The sequence below is a fragment of the Notamacropus eugenii genome, chromosome 3 (genome assembly GCF_028372415.1).
Source record: "Notamacropus eugenii isolate mMacEug1 chromosome 3, mMacEug1.pri_v2, whole genome shotgun sequence".
Taxonomy (NCBI): domain Eukaryota; kingdom Metazoa; phylum Chordata; class Mammalia; order Diprotodontia; family Macropodidae; genus Notamacropus; species Notamacropus eugenii.
Window position 1 is genome coordinate 434,856,925 of NC_092874.1, and position 22,788 is coordinate 434,879,712.

At 40.9% G+C, this 22,788-nt stretch overlaps 1 protein-coding gene across 6 annotated transcripts in view; it reads right to left on the minus strand.

Moving 5' to 3' along the window:
* Nucleotides 1–22,788, minus strand: part of ATP2B2 (ATPase plasma membrane Ca2+ transporting 2) — a 666,717-nt gene that overhangs the window by 390,595 nt on the left and 253,334 nt on the right. For 2 of the 6 annotated variants that reach the window (XM_072598490.1, XM_072598492.1), the window contains one exon: nt 17,349–17,447. The gene's annotated coding sequence lies outside the window, so the exon portion shown is untranslated. Of the gene's footprint in view, nt 1–3,131; nt 3,630–17,348; nt 17,448–22,788 lie in introns of those variants that run through there. The other 4 variants (XM_072598495.1, XM_072598489.1, XM_072598493.1 and 1 more) reach the window with 4 other exon arrangements.

Here is a 22,788-nt window from a genome sequence, read left to right on the forward strand (position 1 = left end):
AGACTGAGTCTCCTAATCACAAAGGAACCAAGATGAGTCCATTTCTTTACTCTGAGTTCAGGAACAGAGCTAAATGGCAGTGATCATTGTCTGCTTCTCCTCACTCAGACAGCTTGCACAGTGATTTGAAAACAGAGGTTCAGTATAATAAGCAAAGCTCAATAGATTTATAATTCAGGAAACCCAAGTTCCTCCAGTCCTGCCAATGTGTGGCCAATGGCAATGACCTCAGCACTGAGGCTCTGCTTCCTCACCTGTAAGATAGGGGTTGGAATACTCTTCTTTCCTCCTCGAGCTGTTGTGACACTTGATGAACCATCTAGTCATGTAGTCATCCCTAGCATTAACATAATAACTAAGTAAACAAGCATTTATTAAGCACCTAATACATGCCAGGAGCTCAGTAAGGGCTGGGAATAAAACACAAAAATGAAACCTTCCAACCATCAAAAAACTTAGCTGGCATTTAAAGTTGGCAGAGTGTTTATAGGAACCTAGATTTAAAGTTGGAAGGGACCTCAGAGACCAGTTAGTGCAGCCCCTTTATTTTACAGATGAGGAAACTGAGTCTCAAAGAGATTAAAGAACTTGCCCATCCTCCTCACACAGGAGATGTCAGAGGCAGGGATTTGAAGTTTTCCTGATTCCAACTCTCTGGTTATCATTCCCCATGGCCTCCATTAGATACCAAAGCTCATGTGAACCTCACACATCACCCCTATGAGGTAGGTACCATGATCATTCTTATTACAGACATGTAAACTGAGGCTCAGAGTGATATAATAGTGTTGGACTTAGATCTGAAATCAGACCATCTCAGATGCTTATTAGCTGTGTGACCTTGGAGAAATCACCAAACTGCTCTCACTCTCAGTTTCCTTATCTGTAAAATGAGACTAATAAAAGCACCTCTCTTAAAAGGTTGTTGCAAAGATTAAGTAAGAAAATATATGGAAAGTTTTTCAAACATTAAAGTGCTATTTTCTTCTACATAGGAGACTGTATAAAATTTAAAGATGAAAGGGACCTTAGAACCACTTAGTCTAATCCCTTTACTTAACAGATCAGGAAAACAAAGCTCAGATTAATTAAGGCACTTGTCCAACTTGATGAAGAAAGTAGATGTCAGAGGCAGGGATTTGAACCCAGGACTCCTCAATTCTAAGTCTCTGGCCACTTATTCCAATAGCTCAATTGACCTTCACAACACCCCTGTGAAGTAAGTATTGCAGTCATCCCTATTTCACAGATGAGTAAACTGAGGCTGTGAGAGGAGTGATTGTCCATGGCCATACAGCTAACAAATGTGGGTGCTAAGATTCAAAGCCAGATCTCTCACATGCCTAATACTCTTTGCACTATTCCATGTTATCTCTAAAGACCTATATTTTTCAGGGGACCTGAATCCCCAAAGCCTTGAATTGTGCTCAAACTTCCTTCCCAAACAAATGGCAAAGATTCTAAGAATCCAGCATGTTCTCTCACTCACAGGCCCTCAGGAGAATTTAAAGGTCACAAAATCAGGTGGGAGAAAAAAGTCACACTCCCTCACCTGGCCAAAAAGAGGAGAATCCAGACACTGAATCATCAGGCAAGTCACTCTTGCTCGGATAGCAATTTCTGCCAATTAAAAACAACTGTCAAAAACCACTGAATCCATAAATCCCATAAGCAGAGCTTGAAGAAGAAATCACCTAGCCAACAGGAGAGAGGGCCAAGGGAGCCTCAGGCCACAGCTGAGCAGCACAGTGATCAGAGAGCATCATGGAACTTACCAGCCTGCCCTAGATAGAATAACAATCACAAAAGACACTGACCCATAACCATCCCACTGGCAAAGTCTTTGCCATGCATTATCTTCTTGAGTCTCTTCTGAGGCAAGGCTAATGACGGTGGAGCTCTGCTTAGCTCACATTTTACATGTGAGGAAACCGAGGCACAAAGAAGTTATTAATCATAATAGCTAGCCTTTACACAGTACTTTAAGATTTGAAAAGCATTTTATTTCATTTTACCCACACAATAACCCTAAGAGGTAGGTGCCATTATTTTCTCCACCTTATAGATGAGGAAACTGAGACAGATAGAGGTAATGTAACTTGCCCAGAGTCACACCCCTAGTAAATGTCTGAGGCTGGATTTGAACTCAAATCTCCCCAGTTCCACAGCCATCACTCTATCCACTGTATGGCTTGGCTACCTAAGATTAAGGGACTTGTCCAAGGTTGTCTAGCTAGTAAATATGAGAAATCTTCTGATCCCAAGCCCGGCATCCTATCCAATGCATCAGATAACTGAACTAAAGGCAACAGTCATGAAATAAAAATCCTAGCAGCAAATACTGAGTTTTATTTATCTCATTCCTTCACTTCTCCCAACCACCATCAGGAGCAAACTCACTGAGAGACATTGCTTCAAGGCCAATGAGGCAGCGGATGCCTCTAGTTTAAATAGTATTCAATTCACTATCATTCAATCAATTAAGCTGCATTTTATTAAGAGTCTAGGATGTGTCAAGCACTATGCTGGTGCTAGTCAAGAGATCTGAGCCTGGAAGAGAATAGATTAGGAGGCAAAATCTTCGATCTCTTCATTTTTCCTGTGAAGAAACACAGAGGGAGGGAAAAGGCTGATATTCAAAATCAGGTCCTCATACTTCAAATGTGGGGCAATAAGTCACAGTGTGACACTGGGTAAGTCTCCTTTCCTGTCTGAGTCTCAGTTTCCTTATCTATAACATGTGGGACTTGGACAAGATGATCACTAAAGCCCCCTCTCAACGGATCATTCTGAGATTCAGAATCCAAAACCTGTTCTATAGTCTAAGACCCAGCCCCCAGCCCTGCTGTTGTGGCTTCTCTAGTCTTTTAAGGATATGTCTGAACAAGGCCACTCTCTCTAAGAAATCCAATTCGGCGCTCCCTTCAAAGTGAAACTGACCACGGACCTACCCACAAGTAAAAAGAGTCAGACATTTCTCCCTTGATCCCTCAGGCACAACAAGGAACACAATGCCCAGATCACAACAATCCACTGGGCATGCTGACCCAGGCAAGCCAATGTGGAGGACACTTCCCTGCAAACCCATCTCCTCTGGAGGTCAGGCCACCACACCACCCACACACTCATACCTCAGAAGGAAATCTAGGAGTGAGCTCCCCAGCCCTCTCATTCAGTAAGGTACAGCCCCAGACTCACACCCAGAATCATCTGCAATCTGCCACACGTCTCCAGGCCTCCCTCTGAACAGGGACGGATCGGAATTCTTAGCCACTCTGGACAAAGTGGTCAATGTGCTCTTCTTCTCAAGCACTGTCTCCACGTCTTCCCCTTTGGTTCTGAAGCACCAGGAAAGGGTAGCTCGTGGAGGATGGGAGCCAGCCGAGTGTGACTACCATAAGTCGCAGGCTTACTCCTTGGCAAAATATTTGCCCCTGCCAAGGACAACAGGGCTCGATGGGGTAATTCTCAGCTCCCCCAATTTCCTTCTCATTTAATTCAGCTACTGTTCAAATAATGTCTCTGATCCTATCAACTAGATGACTTCATCCTCCATTACCTGGAACTTCTTTTGTTCTAAGAACTTACTGTAATTCAGGACTTGTACACCACGAACAATGAGAGCAGGGAAAAAGGGATTCAGAGTTATTTTATAAACTTAGCCAGGCCCAGGGAACGGAAAAGGCAAATGGGAACAGGTCACATGAGCCAGACACTGGAGAGACTCCAGGAAGGCACCTATCTGGGCCCATGGGGGAGGGAAGGTCCTCTTTCAAGCAACAATGAAGCTGATCTAGGAAGCCTTCCAGGACTAAGGGGAAAAGAAAGAGGAAGCCCGTAGCCCTTACCCTGTCCTGTCTTAGAGTCAGGAAGGCATGAGTTCAAATCCTACTTCAGACACTTTGCAAGTTGTGTGACCCTGGGCTAGTCATTCTCAGTCTCTTCATCTGTAAAATGATGGGGTTGGTGTCAGTGGGCCTCTAAGATATCTTCCAGCTGTCTCTGGTCCTGTGGCCTTTTCTTACTATCCCATAATATGCCTTTCTTTCTTTCCACTCTTCCTCAACCTGCACCAAATGAAAGCACACTAATTCTATGCAAGATGATCTGTCACTTATCTGTATCATGAGGGAATGAACCGTTCCACACAGATGAACTTGCCAAATAACTGAAGCTTACCTTTTTAAAGGCCAAATCACTTTTGTACTCGACCCAGGAATGGAAACAAAATTTTAAAAGAACATTTCCTACCTTTTCGTAAAAAAAAGGATTCTGAACATAATTTGATCTTTTGGTTCACTTGGGGGGTTACCAATATAAACATCAATTATTAGGCAACACCTTCAAGGCTACATTAAAAGGCCAAAGCATATAAAACTTTCTGAGTTCTTGTTTCTGCTTTTTATTTATTTCCTGATTTTTTATTCTTTTCTATTATTCTCATATTTTTATTCATATTTATTATTTTTATTTTTTATTCACATTTATTCATATTTTTTATTTTTTATTCTTCTCTCGCTGTCAGCTGCCATCCCTTCTTCCTACTGTCTGTTCATCTTTAACAGGCCTGGAAGTGGTCTCACCCTTCTAATGTGCTGCTATTTAACTGCTATGGGCAAGGAAATAACAATGACCATGACTGTTAGAATTGAGTGTAAAGTAAGAATCAATGGATTCTGAATGAGCATCTGAGGCATCCCCCAATGAGTAAAAAATATGAGTTCTTAGGCATTTGGGGCATAAAAAGAAAGCTTCTGGCCTTCTGAGAGGGGAGAAGGTAAGAGACTGAGAGAAATAGGGGCAATGTCAAAACAAGCTATTAATAAAACATTTTTAAAGCTTCTGAGTAGCTGAAGCGGCTGAGAGCTGATTTTCTATATTTTCAGCTTTATTACAATTTGGAAAGGTTTATCAGACAAAGGCTTCTGGATAAGAGAATTGTGATCATTTTTTTCTCCCATAGAGGGATTTTCTCATGCCTCAAATCACCTGTTGTAGCCAGCCACACACTGGAGCTACGTACAAGCATTTGGTCAAACCTGTCCAGCCCATCCCAAAGACAAGGAGGAAAAAATCTCAAGTCAATGTCTTCCTTTGTGTAGCCTCATTGGCTTCTGTGTCCTGTTGGTCCAACGTTGGTAACTAGAAGTCAATCAGGCCATCTCCTGCACTGCCAGTACTGTAGAGGACAGCTGAAACACCCAAGAATAAAGCAGGATGTGGAGGTTATGTCAACCTCATCAATCAAACACAACAGTAGCCTCTGTTTATAAAAAGAACAGGTTCACAGACTCCATGGATTTCTGGGCATTCTGACAGGCACAAACACAGGAGTGATCACACAGATCATCAGACTCTGAGGGATACACGTTGCAGGTGGTGGAAGGGCAGCTGAAAAGGATCCCAGAACAAAGACCTTTAGGACATTGAATGTTAGTACTAGAAGGGACCTTATAGGGTAGAATGTGATTGTGAGGGTTATTAATGCTGAAAACGATAACTAACATTTATGTTACAATCACTCTGTGCTAAGCACATTACAATTTTACCTCATTTGATTTGTACAACAACCCTGGGAGCTAGGTGCTGCTTTTTACATATGGAAAAACCAAGATAAACAGAAATGAAATGACTTCACTAGGGTCATACGGCTTGCAGATGTCTGAGACCAGATTTGAACTCTGATCTCTCTGACTCCAGACCTGGCTACCTATCCACTCACCACCTTGCTGCATCCTTCTGGTTATCAACCTCATGTCTCCAAACACTGGACTTTCCCCCACCCTACCAATCTCATCCAAAGTCCCTCTCCTCTCCAACATTCCAGTTCCCTCATTTACAGGAAGTATCCCTTCACACTTCTAGTCACAATGTTCACCTAGGGAATTCTACCAATTCTCCAAAAAAGGCTCATCTCCTCTAGGAAGTCTTCCTCTACTACTCCAGCCCTTGTGAGTCTCCCTTTCTCTGGAGCATGTGTTGTAAGGAAGAGGACCTGGCTTCAGATGCCCTGGGGCTCTGCCACCCTTGACAAACTGCTTTTGCCCTATGGGCTTGTTTTTCTCATTTGCAAAATGAGAAGGGAATGACCCAGAGAAGACCTCTTCTAAGCTCTGTTTGGTGCTGATATTCTATGCCCTATGGTTCCCTCCAGTGATAACATTCTTCATTCTAAAGTGATTTCCAAATCTAGCATTCAATTTTCTAAAAGTCTGTGTTCTGGGATTCATTCTAGTTTTGATAGTTTGTAATCAATCTCTGGTGGTAGTGTTATATTCTAGACACTGTTCAAGGTGTTAAAAATACAGAAGATATCTAGATAAATTGGATAGATAGATACATAGATAGAAAGGCAGATGATAGATTGATTAGTTAATTGAAAGGTAGATGGGTGGCTAGGTAGAGAGATTACATCAATGGAAAGACTGAATGGATGGATAAATGACAGATAAGTAGATAGACAGATAATCAGAAAAATAGACATTGACAGAGACTGAAAGGTAGATGGATAGACGGATGGATGGATGGATGGATGGATGGATGGATGGATAGAAGTATGGATGGATGATAGATAAGTGGATAGAAAGATATATAATCAGAAAAATAAAAAGATTGAAAGGTAGATAGATGAGATGGATAAATTGGATGACTGGATGGATAGATGACAGATAGATAGATGGATAGATGATAGATAGATAGACAGATAAAAGGATAGTCAAATAATCAGAAAAAACAGATTAGGTAGATAGGTAGATGATAGATGATTTCTTTTGTACTTGTTCTATACTAATGACCAAGGATACAAACACAAGCTAGCAAGATAGTCCCTGTCCTCAAAGAGCGCACATTCCAAGAGAAAGAAGAAGACACTGAAAAGTAAGATGGAGAGGGTCAGACAGCATGACTTGGACAAATATGAAACAATCTCCACCTTTGAGAAGCTTATGTTCTATCAGGGGAAACAACAACCAAGGGTCAAAATGGCCTTCCCACCATTCCTTATACAAGGCCTCTCCTTTTCCCTCCTTGGAGCTTTTGCCCTGGTGGTCCCCTTTGCCTCCTCACCCTTGCTCTTTAGAGGTCCTAGTTTCCTCCAAAGCTTAGCTCAAGCACTACTTCTGGTACAAGCTTTTTAATGATGCCCCCACTACCTTCAGCAGCTAATGCCTCTCCCTTCCCATCGCCTTGGATTCATTTTGTAGCTCTTTTATACACATATATGTGTAGATATGTATAGGTCTACATTTCATGTGTACATTCTCCACCACCACCACCCCAACTCCCCAGGAGAATGTTAACTAATTCAGGGCACGGATTATCTCATTTTTCTTAATAGCTCTAGTGATTGGAACATAATAGGTATTTGACCAACATCTATTAATTGATTGATTAAAAAGTCTTAAATTTGTCCTGTCTTCAACTGTCCTGTTTTTTGAACTGTCCATGTAAGAGCTTTGCCTCCTACAGCTAGACTGTATTGAGAGAGCCTGGAGAGCAGGCCTTCTTTCTGCATGCCCTCAGGGCCCAGCACACCATCCATTTTGTGCTAAGGGCCCAAAGCCTACTTGCTTGAGGAACTGACAGATTGAAGACAATTATTCTCCAATTAAATTCCAACGTTTAGATGTCGTTTTGAAAATAAACAGATTAATATTTGGATACCTTGGCACCAGAGATTAGCAACCAACATATCAGGAAGTGATTTGTCATAGATATTCATTTTATGAACACTTTCAGGCTGCATTAAAAGCAAGCCAAGATTGTGGGGAGTCATAAGAAGTCCCCAAAACACACATCCAGCCTGGGCCTTAGGAAGACCAGACCTCAGGAATCCTGGCCACCTGGCCATTGGCATACAAGATCCCATGGCCTGGATCATCTCTGGATGAGTTAGTCTGTTGGCCTCCCTGACTGGTTCACCAAGGAGCTTGTAGTCAGCCTACTGATACCCAACCTTTTCTCCCAGTCACCCACATTCAGAACCAAGGAGTCATTATTAAGTCTTTGCTCTCTCACCTCTCCCCCATATCCAATCAGTTACCAAATCTTATTGATTCTACCTCCTCAATATCTCCTCCACTGACACTTCCTGTCTACTCACACCACAACCAACCCCATCTGAACTAGTGCAATAACCTCCTATTTGGTTTAATTACCTGCACTTTTGCTCCCTTTTCAGCTGATATTCCATAAAACGCTAAAATGATTCTCCCAAAATACAGATCTAACCATTTACTAACCTGCACAAGAAGTTTTGATGGCTCTCAACTGCCCTTAGGACAAAACAAAAACTCCTGTATTTGACATTTAAAGGATTTCAAAATCTGATAATAAGGTTTCTTTCCTGGTTGAATCCACTTTACTGCCCCCCCCCCATTCACACACACATACTATGCCTTAGCCAAATCAGATTACTTGTGGTTCCATATGCACAACATTCTACCTTCTGTCTCCATATTTTTGCCTGGAATGTTCTCCCTCACCTTTGCTTCTTGGAACACACGGGTCTCTTCAGACTCAGCTAAAGTGCAAATCAAGTTGATGAAGCCTTTCCCTAAATCACTATGCATTTATTTTCTGTGTAACCTGTATACACCTTGGTGTATCACTTAAGTAAAATGTAAATTTCTTGAGGGCAAGAACTGTCTCATTTTATATTTGTACCCTCAGTGCCTAGCACAGTCCCTGGCACCCTTAATCAATGCCCATTGAACAAATGAATGAAATTCTAGGCACAATGATTTTCATTTCCCTCCTAGCAGTACTCCGCTGGACATTTCCATCATGCCTCAGGATCTTCTTCATTCTGAAAGATCACTTCAGCCCTGGAACTCACCTTGAGTGCCCTCTGCCCCAGGGGGCCCTCTGATAAGAAGGCAAAGAGTTCCTCTCAGAACCTCCATTTGAGGATGCCACCCAAGTCAGCCATATCTTCATTTCCCATTTCGCTGCACTCCTCATGCTATCTATCAACATGGGTAGTACCTTCCTCCCTCCTCCCTGATCAGTTTCCATTTTTGTGCTATCTTCCCCATCAGATTATAAGCCCCTTGAGGGCAAGAACTATCTTTTGCCCTTTTTTTATATCCCCAGCTAAGCTTGGCAAAACTACTCAGTATATAGTAAATACTTAATAAATGTTTATTAGCTAAGAGACTTGCATTTAGCAAGTGTTTAATAAATGCTGTCTGAAAAGTTCTATTCCAGTTTTGTTTTTGTCCTTCATTTTCAAAAACCTCCCTGTGAACTGGATTTAAGCTAGGTAGAGTTGCACAGTCTGCCTCACCCTCTCTTCCTGAGTCATCAAAATCCAGTGGCAGGACAAAAGTCAAGATGCCTGGTGATTGCCCAGGATGTAGTGGGTAACCTTGGAATCTTTGATGTCTGACCAAGCTCTAAGCACTCCACAGAGCCTGCTTCAGGCACCTTCACAAACCTTTGGAACAAATTGCATCATCCACCCATTTCACCATGGAAAGACTTGGGGTAGACATCCCTGTAACTTGCCAATGGGTTCAAGACCTGCCAGTTACCCTCAACATGGTTTAGCCTATCTGCTGAGATGGTTTCCCAGGGTGTGGCTGCTATACACACTACAGCTTCTTGGAGCCACAGGTTAAGAGTTGGGTGAATCAGGTGGATACCAACAGTGGATGAGCAACCCTCATACCAGTGGTACTGGTCCTCCTGAATATGCCATCATCTCCACCAGAAAGATATAAACAATATGGAGATGCCCTAAAAGGCTTGCTGGGGAGAGGAAAACATGGTCCAATTATACACATGTACCAATAAAAACAATGGTTCCTGGGAGACTGGGGAAATCTTTCAGTTAGCCTTGAAGCCAGTAGAGGAAAGGGAAAAGAAGAGAATAAGAATCTTTGCTAGAAAGGAAGCATGGGTGTATCTTGGTCGATCCTTTATGTTCAGAATAGGTCTATGATAACTATGTAAGGCTGTCAATTCAGGGGCCATAAGGGGACTTTCCATTTCAATTGGCTTTCAGAAGCTTTAAGGCCATTTGAGCACCCTTTCAGGTGGATCAAAGGGGAAAGCAAAGCCTGTCTTCGAAGAATTTTGTCTCCTTACCTTCTCCTCCCTCCAGAGCCCCTTTAGTTCATCTCTACTCACAAAAGGTACCTCTTCTCATTTACTCAAGCACATCTTCTGCCCCGAGTCTACACTGTTATGATCACAGAGGTATATGAAATGTTACTCCTCAGTCTGGACTATGGGGGGCAGAAAGAATTAGTGACAAATCAGTTTGTTTGTTTTTAATATTGCATCAGTCATTACTTTCAGGTACTAAGAGGAACTTTAGCTGAAAGAGTTGGCCCTTAGAGGTCCAGCTTTAATGAATAGACAGCGACCCTTTGTAACCAGCACATCAATTGTTTTTGAGTTAAATGGATACTTGGAAAATTCTTGAGAGTGTCTTGAAAGAAGTCTGTTCTTGGAAGTAGTTTAGATAGTTCTTCTAGAATTTGATCAACAAGCAAAGAATGTCAGAGTTTTATTTTATCTTCCTGCAGGCCAGGGGTCTAGTCCCAGCACTCCATTTACTAACCCTGTGACCCTGGGCAAGTCACTTCTTCTCTGAGTTTAGGCTCATCTGTATAATGAGAGTATTGTGAAAGATGATCTCTGGTCCTTTGGGTGCCAATCTCTTATGACCTGTTTACTTTGGCCATTGTACTCAGGAAGGCCACTCTAGGAAATCCACTTTGTAGATTTCCTTCTAGAGCTGACAAGCTGACCTTCAATAGTTATGATAAATTTTCATTACTAAGGAAAGGTTTCCTGAGAAAATTAATGGCATAAACAAAACTATAGAGAAAGTGAGTTCTGGCCAGCTTCAAGGACTCAGTACTTATTTAGAGGCTAGATTAAAAACTGAAATGACTTTTAATAAAGTCTTGCTTGTGTTCATGTTAATAGCTCAACAGATACAGAGCATTTTATGATTACAAAAAACTTGACACTCCTGTCGACACATGCTCACAACAGCCCTGAGAAGCTAATTGTGCAATCATTACTATTGTCATCTTGCAGTTGGAGAGAGGGAATAAGCATTTATTAAGTGTCTGCTATGTGAGGTTTTCTCAGCAGATACTGGAGTGGTTTGCCATTTCCTTCTTGGACTCATTTTACAGATGAGGAAACTGAGGTCAGCAAGGTGGAGTGACTTACGATCACAAGCCAGTTAATGTCTGAGGCCAAATTTAAACTCAAGAAGACGAGTCTTCCTGACTTGAGGCCCACCACTTTATCCAGTGCACCTCCACGCTGACCTGGGGCATAATAGTAGTATCTACCTTCTAGAGTTGATATGAGGATGAAATGAGATTATTGTATAGCAAAATGCCTGGCACATAGTAGACACTATGTAAATGTTATTGTTAATCATTATGATTATTCTATTATAATATGTTATATATATTATATTTATTATCATATATATTTCATATGTTATAATTATTATAATACAGAAATGGCCTTGGTGTCAGGAAGATTCAAATCCAGATGGATGACAGTGGGCAAGTCATAAGCTCTGAGTATCTCAGGCATCCTCTAAGTCACAGCCCAACAGCTGAAGTCCAAGAAGGGAGAGAGTTTCCATACTAGCTATCATTTCTACCAGTGAAACCAGACCATAAAAAGGAGAGGAGGAGCACAGATTTAAGGCAGGAGTCAAGCCCATGATGGGTAGAACATCCCCTGGCAACAAAGGCTCCTCCCCATCCACCAGCTGCCTTTCCTTCTTCAGCATTCCAGAGCTCCTCTCCCATACCTCCTTTCAGGAACTGTTTGGTCTTGGCAATCTTACTGGCCCAGAAGCCACAAGAACATCTTCCCAGGCACAAGCATAGGGTGGTAGGATGGCGAACTTGCTTAATTCGGAGTCAGAAGACCTGAGTTCAGACTCCAGCTCTCTGCAGCATGATACTTGGCCAAGTCATTTAATTTCTCTAGACTTCATTTTCCTCCTCTACAAAATGAAAGGATTGGTCTAGAGCAGACCTAAAGTCTCTTCCAAGTCTAGCTCCTGAGAGACCTATGAGACTCCCTCCTTGACACTTACCAGCTGTGTGACCCTAGCTAAGTCACTTAACTTCTAGTTGCTACAGACAGCTCCCTTATCTACCAGGAATACATGGGCTGCAATGTGCTCTGCTACGTAGCGAGTTCCTGCAGTGACAGATCCTTCTATGTGAAGAGTATTGTGCTTGGTGCCAGAGACACGAAGATGAAACTTTTCCTTAGTAGGGAAACTTTATGACAGCTAATATTCATATATCATTTTAAGGATCCCAAAGCTTTACATATTAATCTATTTGATCCTCATAACAATCATATGAGGTAGGTACTATTATTAACCCCATTTTACAGATGAGGAAACTAAAACTGAGAGAGGTTGAATGACTTGTCCATGAGTCACATAGCTAATAACTGTCTGAGGCAGAATTTGAACTCAGGTCTTCCTGACTCTAAGTCCCATGTTCTACTCACTGTGCTACCCGGTCACCTCAAGGTAGATTGAAGATAATCCTCAAGGAGGATCATCTTTCAGTCATTCCTCAGGGCATGCAGTGGATAAAGTATTTACCCTCAATGATCTTACAGTCTAATAAGGGAGATTTACCCTCAATGAGTTTAGTCTAACATGGAAGATCAAACATGCACAAATAAGCATGACACAAACAAGAATACAAGTTGTACAAAGGAGACATTCAGACAAAGTGTTGCGAGAAGTCTCGAGTCCAGGAGTTTGATCAAGGATGGCTTCCGACACGATGGCTGCTCAGTTGGGACATGAAGAAAGGGAGAAGGGACTGGGGTGGGAGTGGGAATATCTAGTAAAAGCTTTTCCAGGCACAGAGGAACAAAGTAAGCCAGGGCTAAGAGCGGGGATCACAATAGGAGAGAATCAACAGTCTGGTTTGACTGGAATGGAGAGGGTCTAAAGGAGTGCAAGTGCGAGTAAGATCAGGCACATGGGTCAATTACTGGTACCTTCCTTATTCATCCCACTCCATATGTCAGCAGCCCTGGCAAACTCACACATTCCTGGCAACCTGACCTCATTAGATCAATATTAAATGCCTACAAGGGTAGCTAGATGGCTCACTGACTCCTGGGTTTGGAGAAAGGAAGATCTAAACTCAAGTTCCATCTCAGACACTCACCAGATGATCCTGGGCAGGTCAATTTGCCTATCTTAGCCTCAGTTTCCTCATCTGTAAAGTGAGGGAATTAGATTTGGTGGCCATAAGGTCCCCTTCAGGAACTAAGTCTATGAACCTATGATTCATAGGCATTGCAGTGGGTTTAAGGCATTATAGTAGATGCTGTCAGACATCCAGTGATACAAAATCCTTGCCCTCAAGGTGCTGATACTCTATGTTCAAGGTGCTACTCATGATGCCGAAGAAGAAAAGGATAAAAAAAGCAAGTTCCTTCCCCTGAAGGTGCTGATCATCCCAAAGAGGGGAATATTGCATGTGGGAAAGATGTCATACAAAGTACATAATTGAAAAAGAGTAGGACACGATGCTAGGAGACCCACAAGGGGTTACTTGTGCAGCAAGATGGAAATGATCAGGGAAGGCTTCCCAGAGGAGGTGCCAGTTAAGGAGTAGGCAGATGTGGGAAGGAGGGCATTCCAGGAATAAGGAGCAATGTGAACAAATACAGGGAGGCAGGAAAGAGTGGGATGTGTGCAGGGGACAGCAAGGAGCCCAGTTTAGCTAGAACATGGCGCATTTGAGACGGAGGCGTGTGAGCTGAGGCTGCAAAGGTGGGTGGGAGCCAGATTGCAGAGAGCTTTGAATGCCTTGCTAAGATGTGTAGTCTTGATTCTGTAGATAGTTAGTGGGAGCCAAAGAGGGCTTTAAAGCATGGAAGTGATGAGAGCAGAGTCGGGACTAGAGGTAGGCAAAACAGGCAGGTAACAAGATAGGCATGGCATGTATCCCTGGGCATCGCAGGTAACAAGATAGAAGAAACAGGTGTTAATTATTCTTTACGACTGCAGGCCCTTCATGTCAAAAAACTTGACTCATGTAGGGACTTATTTTGAGTTGTCAGGTCACTCAAGGCCTCTAGAGAGAAAGCATGTTGGGCTAATAGAGTGTTGGGCCTGAAGTCAATAAGACTCAATTTCAAATTCCACTTTCCATATTTACTAGCTGTGTGATTCATGAAGAAATTACTTAAACTCTCTGGGCCTCAGTTTGCTCATCTATAAAATGGGGGTAATAATAACCATAGTACCTCCATCAAAGGGAGATTGTGAAAGGGAAATGAGATGATATATAAAAGCACTTTGTAATGCTTAAATACTTTATAAATGTCAACAATTATTATCAGCAGGTAGACATCAATACACAGTAGTCCCAATTTCCAAACACTTCTCAGGACACACAAATGCCTTTTCCTCTCACCAGTTGGAACAAAGTCAGATCTTGGGCACACCACTTTTTAAAAGTCATCTTTCTAATGTTTAAACACTTTTTCAAGAACCAATTTCTTTACTATTTGACACCAGTGACACAGAATCCCACGGTGAAACCCAATACATACTGCTCAGAAATAGAAGGAATAAAATGTTCATGTTGTGGTGTAATATGAAAGAGCCCTGGATTTGTCAGCAGGCTTGGGTTCAAATCCTGGCTCTACTATCTGTTCCCAGTGTGCCTTGGGCCAAATTCTTTCTCTTTTTCTGGATTTCAGTTTCCCCTTCTCTAAAATGAGAGCATAGAGGCTTAACATTTTACTGTAGCCTGAACTCCCTTGGGCAGTGTGGTGAAGTCTGTGGATCCCTTGTCAGAATAGAGGTTTGAAATGCATAAATTAAAACATATAGAAATGTAAACAAAACCAATTGCATTGAACTACAACTCCCAACAACTTTTAAAGTATATGGACCCCAGATTAAGAACCCCTATATAAGATGATCTCTAAGGCCTCTTTGACTTCTAAATTCAATGACTTTCAAAACATTTTAAAGAAAAAGTAATCCATTGGAGGCAAGATGGAGTAGGTCAATGCCTGGAAGTGGACTTATTAAGAGATGGTCACAAATCAACCATCATACAGCTAGACACTTACTAGTTGTGCGACACTGAGCCTCTATTTCCTCATCTGTAAAATGGGAGTGATAATAGCCCCTGCCTCACAAGGTTGACCTGAGGACAAATGAAATAATATACATGAAGTTCTATTTTCATTACTGTTATTATTAGAACTTCTGGTTTCTCTCTCTCCAATCCAATCTAACCGTTACGTATGAAGTGCCTACTCTTTGCCTGTTAACATGCTAGGTGCTAGGAAAACAAAGGCCAAAAACACAAACCCTGTCCTCAGGGTTCTTAGATCCTACTGGAGAGATGTAAGATGTAAACAGACAGGTACAGGATCGTTGGTGGAGAAGGAAGGGAACGCTAAGAAGGTGTACAGAATGGAATACTGGGCAGTCCTTTCATGGTGAGGGGGTCCTGGGTGAATGCTGAGGATCCAAGCACCTCTTCAGCTCTGAGATTCAGTGAATCAAGGCAGAGATGTCAAACTGTGGGTATCCCAGATTAAAAGGTTATTGGGAAGCATTTAACAAATGCAATACAACATAGATAATGTTAATTTATTGTTTTCCATTTCTCTGACTTAGACACCACTGAAATCAGGGGAACAAGAAAGACTTTCCCCAGGAGATGGCATGCGAGATGAGCCTTAGAGGAAGCTTGAGATTCTCAGAGGCACTAGGCGAGGGAGGAAGGGAGAGAAGGAAGGCTTTCTAGATACAGTGAACAGTTTTTGCAAAGGCATAAAGATTGTATATGGAATACCCCAAGTTCTGTGAACAAACAATAGACCAGAAATGCTTTTTCTTTAACCTAATTTCCAAGCTCAACATCCATGTTTATGTTCCCTATTATTAATATTTCAGTATTTGGCAAAAGAACAAAAAGGAAATGGAGGCAATTATGTAAAAGATTTAGAAACAATCTGGTGAAGCCCAGTCATAGGGTGACAACTGAAAGGGGAGGAAAAGGAGCAGTGCCACAGATGCCCAGCTGCTCTCTGTCTGTCTGTCTGTATGACTATTCTCTCTCTCTCTCTCTCTCTCTCTCTCTCTCTCTCTCTCTCTCTCTCTCTCTCTCTCTCTCTCTCTCTCCTGTCTCTCTCTCCTTCCCTCCCTCTGTCTCTCTCTTCTGTCTCACTATGTCTGTGTCTGTGTCTCTTCTTTCTCTTATTTTCTTTCTTTGTCTCTATCTCTTTGTCTCTCTGTTTTCTCTCTCTTCTCTCTCTCTCTCTGTCAACCTCTGTGTGTGTGTGTGTTTCTCTATCTCTTTATAACTGTGTTTCTCTCCCTTTTCTTTCTCTTTTCTCTATTTCCCTCTTTTGGTCTCTTCCTCTCTGTCTTTTTCTCTCTGTTTTTCTCTCTCTTTGTCTCTATCTCTGCTTCTCTCTCTCTGTGTAAGTATATGTATGTGTGTGTGTATATACAAACACACACACACATACATATATATATTATCTATCTCTCTCAATTTATCTCCCTGTCCCTCTTAATCTTCTCTCTCTCTCTCTTTCTCTCCTCCTCCTCCTCTCTCTCCTTTCTCTGTCTCTCTCTCTTCTCCTCTCTCTCCCCCTCTCTCCCTCTCTCTCTCCTTTCTCTGTCTCTGTCTTTCTCCCTCTCTCTTCTTCTCTCTCACTTTCTCTCTCTCTCCCTCTCTCTCCTTTCTGTCTCGGTCTCTCTTTCCCTCTCTCTCCCTCTCTTTCCTTTCTCTGCTTCTGTCTCTGTCTGTCTGTCTGCCTGTCTGTCTGTCTCTCTCTCTCTCTCTCTCTCTCTCTCTCTCTCTCTCTCTCTCTCTCTCTCTCTCTCTCTCTCTCTCTGTCTCTCTCTCTGTCTCTCTCTCTGTCTCTGTCTCTCTCTCTCTGTCTCTCTCACTTCCACAAAGAACAGAGGAGGTTGAACTCATCAAGATTTTGCTTACTGCTTTCTGCCATGCATTCTTCAGCACCCAAATGACCTTTGTATGATTCATGGCAAGCTGACTGATCCTTGGCCAGCCACATCCCCTCCCTCCCAGTCACACCCATCACTGGGGACTAAGTCCTTTTTGCCCTTTTTCATGCTCACAATTTACATGGTTAATAAGTGCTTTTGAGTCAGTAAGCTGACCCTTCCATAATGCATGTCTGTGTCCCTACAGCAGCTGTGATAGATGGTGCCAAACTAAGCCTTCCCATTGGGCTAGAAAGTTTCATCAAGACTGGATCCAGGCTTGATTCAAACCCAATTCACTGATACCCATGGGTTGCTCTTGGCCCACTCAAAGACTCACCCTTCAATGTTTCCAGGTTACAAGGAGGGTTTCAGGGACAGGAAGACAAGATTCATAGCCAGGCCCTTCTCTGGGGAGTGGAGTATCTTGGCTTCAGATCTAAAAGGAGAAACAGAGCAGAGGTTAACCATGTTTCAAGAAACGGTCCCAAGGGGGTGAACTCATTCATTAAGTCAACAAAGCTCCCATTACATTCCAGGTATGATGCTAGGACCTCTGGAAAACACAAAGATGAATGAGAAACTAGCTCCTGTTCTAAAGGAACATTCAGAAAAGAAAGGGAAGTGATACCATCATCAAAAGCATCGTAACTAGCATTTATCTAGCACCTTGAGATTTGCAAAACACTTTACATATCTTATCTCATCTGATACTCACAACAATCCCAGGAGGTAGGTACTACTATTATTTATTTTATAAAATGCCATCTTACAAATGAGTAAACTGAGGCACAGAGAAGTGAAATGATTTGCCCAGGGTAACATAACTGATAAGCATCTGAAGCAGAATTCAAACTCAAGTCTTCCTGACTCCAAGTCCAGTGCTCTATGCACTATGACATCACTGAGATGCTTTAAAGTACCCTGTGCATTTGTGTCACTGATACAAATGACTGTAATAGGTCAAGGGCAACACTGGGAATACAAACATACTGTGGTGGGAGCAGGGTAGAGAAAGAACACATTTACCAGAATATTCCCATATGGCGTCAATGTCCTCAGGAGAGGACAAGGGATAGTGTCAAATGTTAGCACTTAGGTCAGACACTCAATCTATTATCTCCAGGATCTCAAAGGACAAATATTAAGTGTATTGTTTGTGCAAAGTATTATGCAAATAACTTTAGGTGAAACAAAATATGCAAGTGTCCAAGTCTTGATCCTTTCCTTCCCTCGAAGTATTTGCAGGCTGCCTGGAAAGACAATAAACCTATGTACAGCAAGTGATTAATCCCCTAATATGTGGAACGTAAAAAAGTGTTATGGCAAAACACTATAATCTACTTACTACCTTGTAACCTTGGCCAAATCACTTAAGCTCTCCAAGCCTCAGTTTCCTCATTTATCAAATGAGAAGGTTGGTCTAGATAACCTCTGAGGAACCTTTCAGCTCTGAATCCTATATAACCTGTCACTACATAACTATTTGCATGCTGTCTCCTCCATACCCATTAGACCATGAGCTGCTTAACGCAGGGACTGTGTTTTCTTTGTATGCCCAGTGGTTGGCACAGTGCCAAGTACATAGTAAATGCTTAATAAATACTCAGTGACTGGCTGGATCAATGATCCTATGACCTTTAAGCTCAAAACTTATGATCTGTATGATACAAGGAAATACATCTGATTATCTGTGATCCTGGGTGGTCCCAAAATTAGGCTAATTCAAGCCATTTACCTTTAATGTCACAGTCAATTTTGAAACTTGGCAGAGTTTCTGAAACTTGGCATGGTTTCCAAGAAAAAGACATAAAAGTTTTGGTTTATCACAACCTAAATAAGAGACGATAGAGTATTGGGAATATTATAGAAAGTAACTGCAATCCTAACTGAAGATGAGTGCCTACATCACAGCCAGAAATAAGCCCCAGTATTCTACATTACTCAGAGCATATTTGAACACTGTATTCCATAATGGAGGTCACTTTTAAAGAGGGCCACTAACAAACTACTGTTTCTAGAATTTAGAAAAAATAACTTAAACAATAAGTACGTAGAGAAATTAGACGTGCCTTGCCTGAAAAAAAAAAAAGACAAGGTAAGGGGATACTCTTTTCACATAATTAATGTTTGTCATATAGAAAGATAAGAATTAACCTGACAATATGAATGCTTTAACAGCAGAAACTGCTGTTTGGTCTTTGGATTACTCCTTGCAAATTCTAGGCATTTAATAAATGCCTGTTGAATTGAATTGAATTATTCTGTGTATCTAAAGAGGACCGATCTAGAAACAGTAATTGTATGGAAGATAAAGAGGTATAGTGAAGACATTTTATCACACACCAAGCACCAGATTGAGGGGTGGGGGGAGTCAAATTCCAGAATATACAGTTTGTGACCTTAGATGAGTCATTTATCTTTTCTCAGACTCACTGTGTAACTGAAAAAAGGTGGGAGGGGTGGAGAGATAATAATATTTATGTTACTTTTCATTCACTCAACAACCATTCATTAAACACCTATTCTGTGACGTGTCAGACCGGGTGGGAAATAGCAACAGTTACTGTTGATAATGACTCTAAAGCTAAGAGGGTCCAGGAACCCAACGAGGTCCCAGTTTCAGAGGGCAATAGGTTTAGGGTTTTGGAAGAGGACAGGACAGAGGACAGGACAGCACAGAGGACAGGAAGCCTCCTAGTTTTAGAGTGATTATCAATAGTAACTGTTGCTGTTTCCCTCCTAGCCTGAAGTCTTTCTTTTTCTTGACTTCATTAAAGGGGCCATGCCCTGGCTATTTTTTAAACAGGCCTATTCAATGAATGGGTGTTGCCTCATGCTAAGTGAGTACATGCAAAGACCTTGGCCTAAAGGGCCCAAGGTTTCTCACTGCATCCTGGGCCATCTCCAGTCATCCTGAGGAATATCAGGTCACTGGATTCAGATGGCTCTGGAGGAGAAGAGAGGCTGGTGACCTTGCAAAGCCCTCCCTCACTCAAACCAAAGTCAAGTGTAAGTCATTTGCACATTTGCACATCATTTCTCTGATGGCATGGTCTTCTTCGACAATGAAGGACAAACATGATTGTGTGTAACGTGCTGTTCTATTTGCTAGGGATACAAAGACAAAAAACAAATAGTCCCTGGCCTCAGGAAACTTACATTAGAGAATAGAAAAGCACATACAAATCTAAAGTAAATGCAAAGTTATTGACAGGGGAGAATTAATTGGGGGAAGAGGGAAGGATCAAGGAAAAGGAAATAGGAAAGGCTTAATATAAGAGGTGGCACCATTTTCATCAAACCCAGTCAAGCTTTCTTCAAACCTTGCAACTCTAACGAGATTCCTAATAGAACCTTGTCTACTGGAACTGCCTCAAGTATCTTCCTAATCAAGCTTTAAAAAAAGGAAGCATTCTTTACAGACTTCAGAAGCTTTAAGCTCTCAGTCTCAACCTTGATGGGAAGAAAAAGGTGTTGTCTAATGTAGTGCTTCTTAAACTGTGGGTCATGACTCCATAGGGGATCAAGTAACTGAATGCAGGGGTTCCAAAAATTTTGGCCACAGTAAAAGCTTTCTGAACGTGCAATGACCAAAAATTAATTCAAAATCAAATACATAATGAATCCAAGGTTTTTCTGGCAGTCCTTGCCCTGTTGCATCATGCGACTTCCCCGCAGCCTTGGTTCTGAACACACATGTGCACTTTGCACTGCACATGCATGCCGTCAAACCAAGAAATGCCGAGGAATGCTGCCAGAAACACCTCGGCTCAGATTCAAGGCTATTGTGTGGTATGAATTGCAGTGTTTTTACTGTACATATAAAGTTTTCTGCTCTTACCAAAACATAACAGTTTAATTACAGAAAATAAAGATTTTTAATATTTTCTTACTGTCAGTCCTCAGTATGTAAGTATCAAGTGAATGTATCTTCAGATTGTATCATGTTAGAATGCTTGATTTTTTGAAATGCTGTTATCTCCTTTTACAGAAACCTAAGTGTTTAACTGCAACAAGTAAAGACAAAAGCCCTTTAATAACATTTCTCCACTATCAGCATTACATGTAAGTGTGAACATCAATTTTTTTAAAATTAAGCCCACATATAATTTCATAAACTAAAGCTGGTATTTTTATTTGAGAAATTATTAGCAATATTTATTTATATTTTGGGACAAAAATAGCTTTCAGTTATAGATAAGTGGCTAAATTTAGACAGAAGGGGTGAAAATACTGATAACAATGCAGCACAGACTTCACTATCAGGTTATAGTATACCTAAATTGACAAGAAAAAGAAAACATGTTGAATCATGTGGCTCCCAAGAGGGAGAAGTTTAAACACATTATTGAAACTGAAAGATGAAGTTGTTATATTTTTGACTGAGCTGAAATCTATTTGTTCATTTTTTTAATAATGATTATGTTATTTGTCAGATAATTTTGAAAAATTCAATGATTTAAAGGTGGCTTCAAGGAAGAGACTGTAACATATTTATGTTAAAAGGTCAAATTGAAAGTTTCACTAAAATAGTTAACATATGGAAGAATAGGGTGGAAAATGGTTCTTTAGAATTATTTACAGCTACAGATGATTTTATAATTGAAAAAAATCTTCCCACAGATTTAATTGTAAGAGTTCTAACTGATCATCTGAAGTGCCTGCAGACAGTTTCAGAAATACTTCCCTTCTAATTTTGATTCTAAAAAATTAAGTTGGGTTCATAAACCACATTTGATTAAAATCAATATCAGTCATCTGCTCAAGTTCAAGAAGAATTTGCTAAGTTATCAAGAGACACAGATTTAAAGCTTGAGTTTCTTTTTAAAAAATCATAAAGACAGAATTTCCCACAATTTCTGAAATGGCCCTAAACATACTTCTGCCATTGTGTATTACATATTTATGTGAAGCAGCATTCTCAGCATTAATGATTATAAAATCAAAATATCGATCAACTCTGAAAAACATTGAAAATACTCTACATCCTGTAGTATCAAATATTCCACCAAGATTTAATTCTTTATGTAAAAAATAAACACATCTCACATCCATCTCATTAGTATGCAAATTTGCTTTCATCTTTATATATGCCAAAGAATTGTTTTAAAATAAATTTACTTATGATTTATTATCAGTAAATGTTTGATTTGTATATCTGTTTTATATACTTTCATGCCCAGGGTTGCATAATAACTTCTCAGGCAAAAAGATGTCATGAAGAAAAATTTTAAGAAGCACTGGTATAACTGAAGCAATCTATGTGGATGCATGGGGAACTCATTAATCATCTTACATTTTGGAATGCCAGATACAAAGATGAAAATAAAATCAGATATTAGAAGGTGAAAAAAGTGTGGTGTGGTCCTATTGGAGTAGTTTGAGGAGTGCTGAAGGACAAAATGAGCTATGGCTGGCAAGGAATGGTAAGCAGAACAAATAAGATGCTTTTGAAAGCTCTTAATGGGTCACAGTGAAAAGAAAGAACTACTAGATTCTAACTTTGTTTCTGTTTCCTGGGTCAAGCAGAAAGATCCTTGGACTGGAAAACATAGAACAAAATGGGTAATAAGGAAATGAAACCTACGATAACAAAGGAGATAGTAATAAATCATAACATGGTTTTAATGAGAATGATTATGTCTCACTTAACCTCATTTCTTTTTCAGACAGGGTTACTGAACTGGAAGATCTGGAAATTCTGTAGCCACTATTTGCCTAGATTTCAGCAAAACCCTAATCTTATAAATAAATATTTTAAAAACTGGGCAAGACAA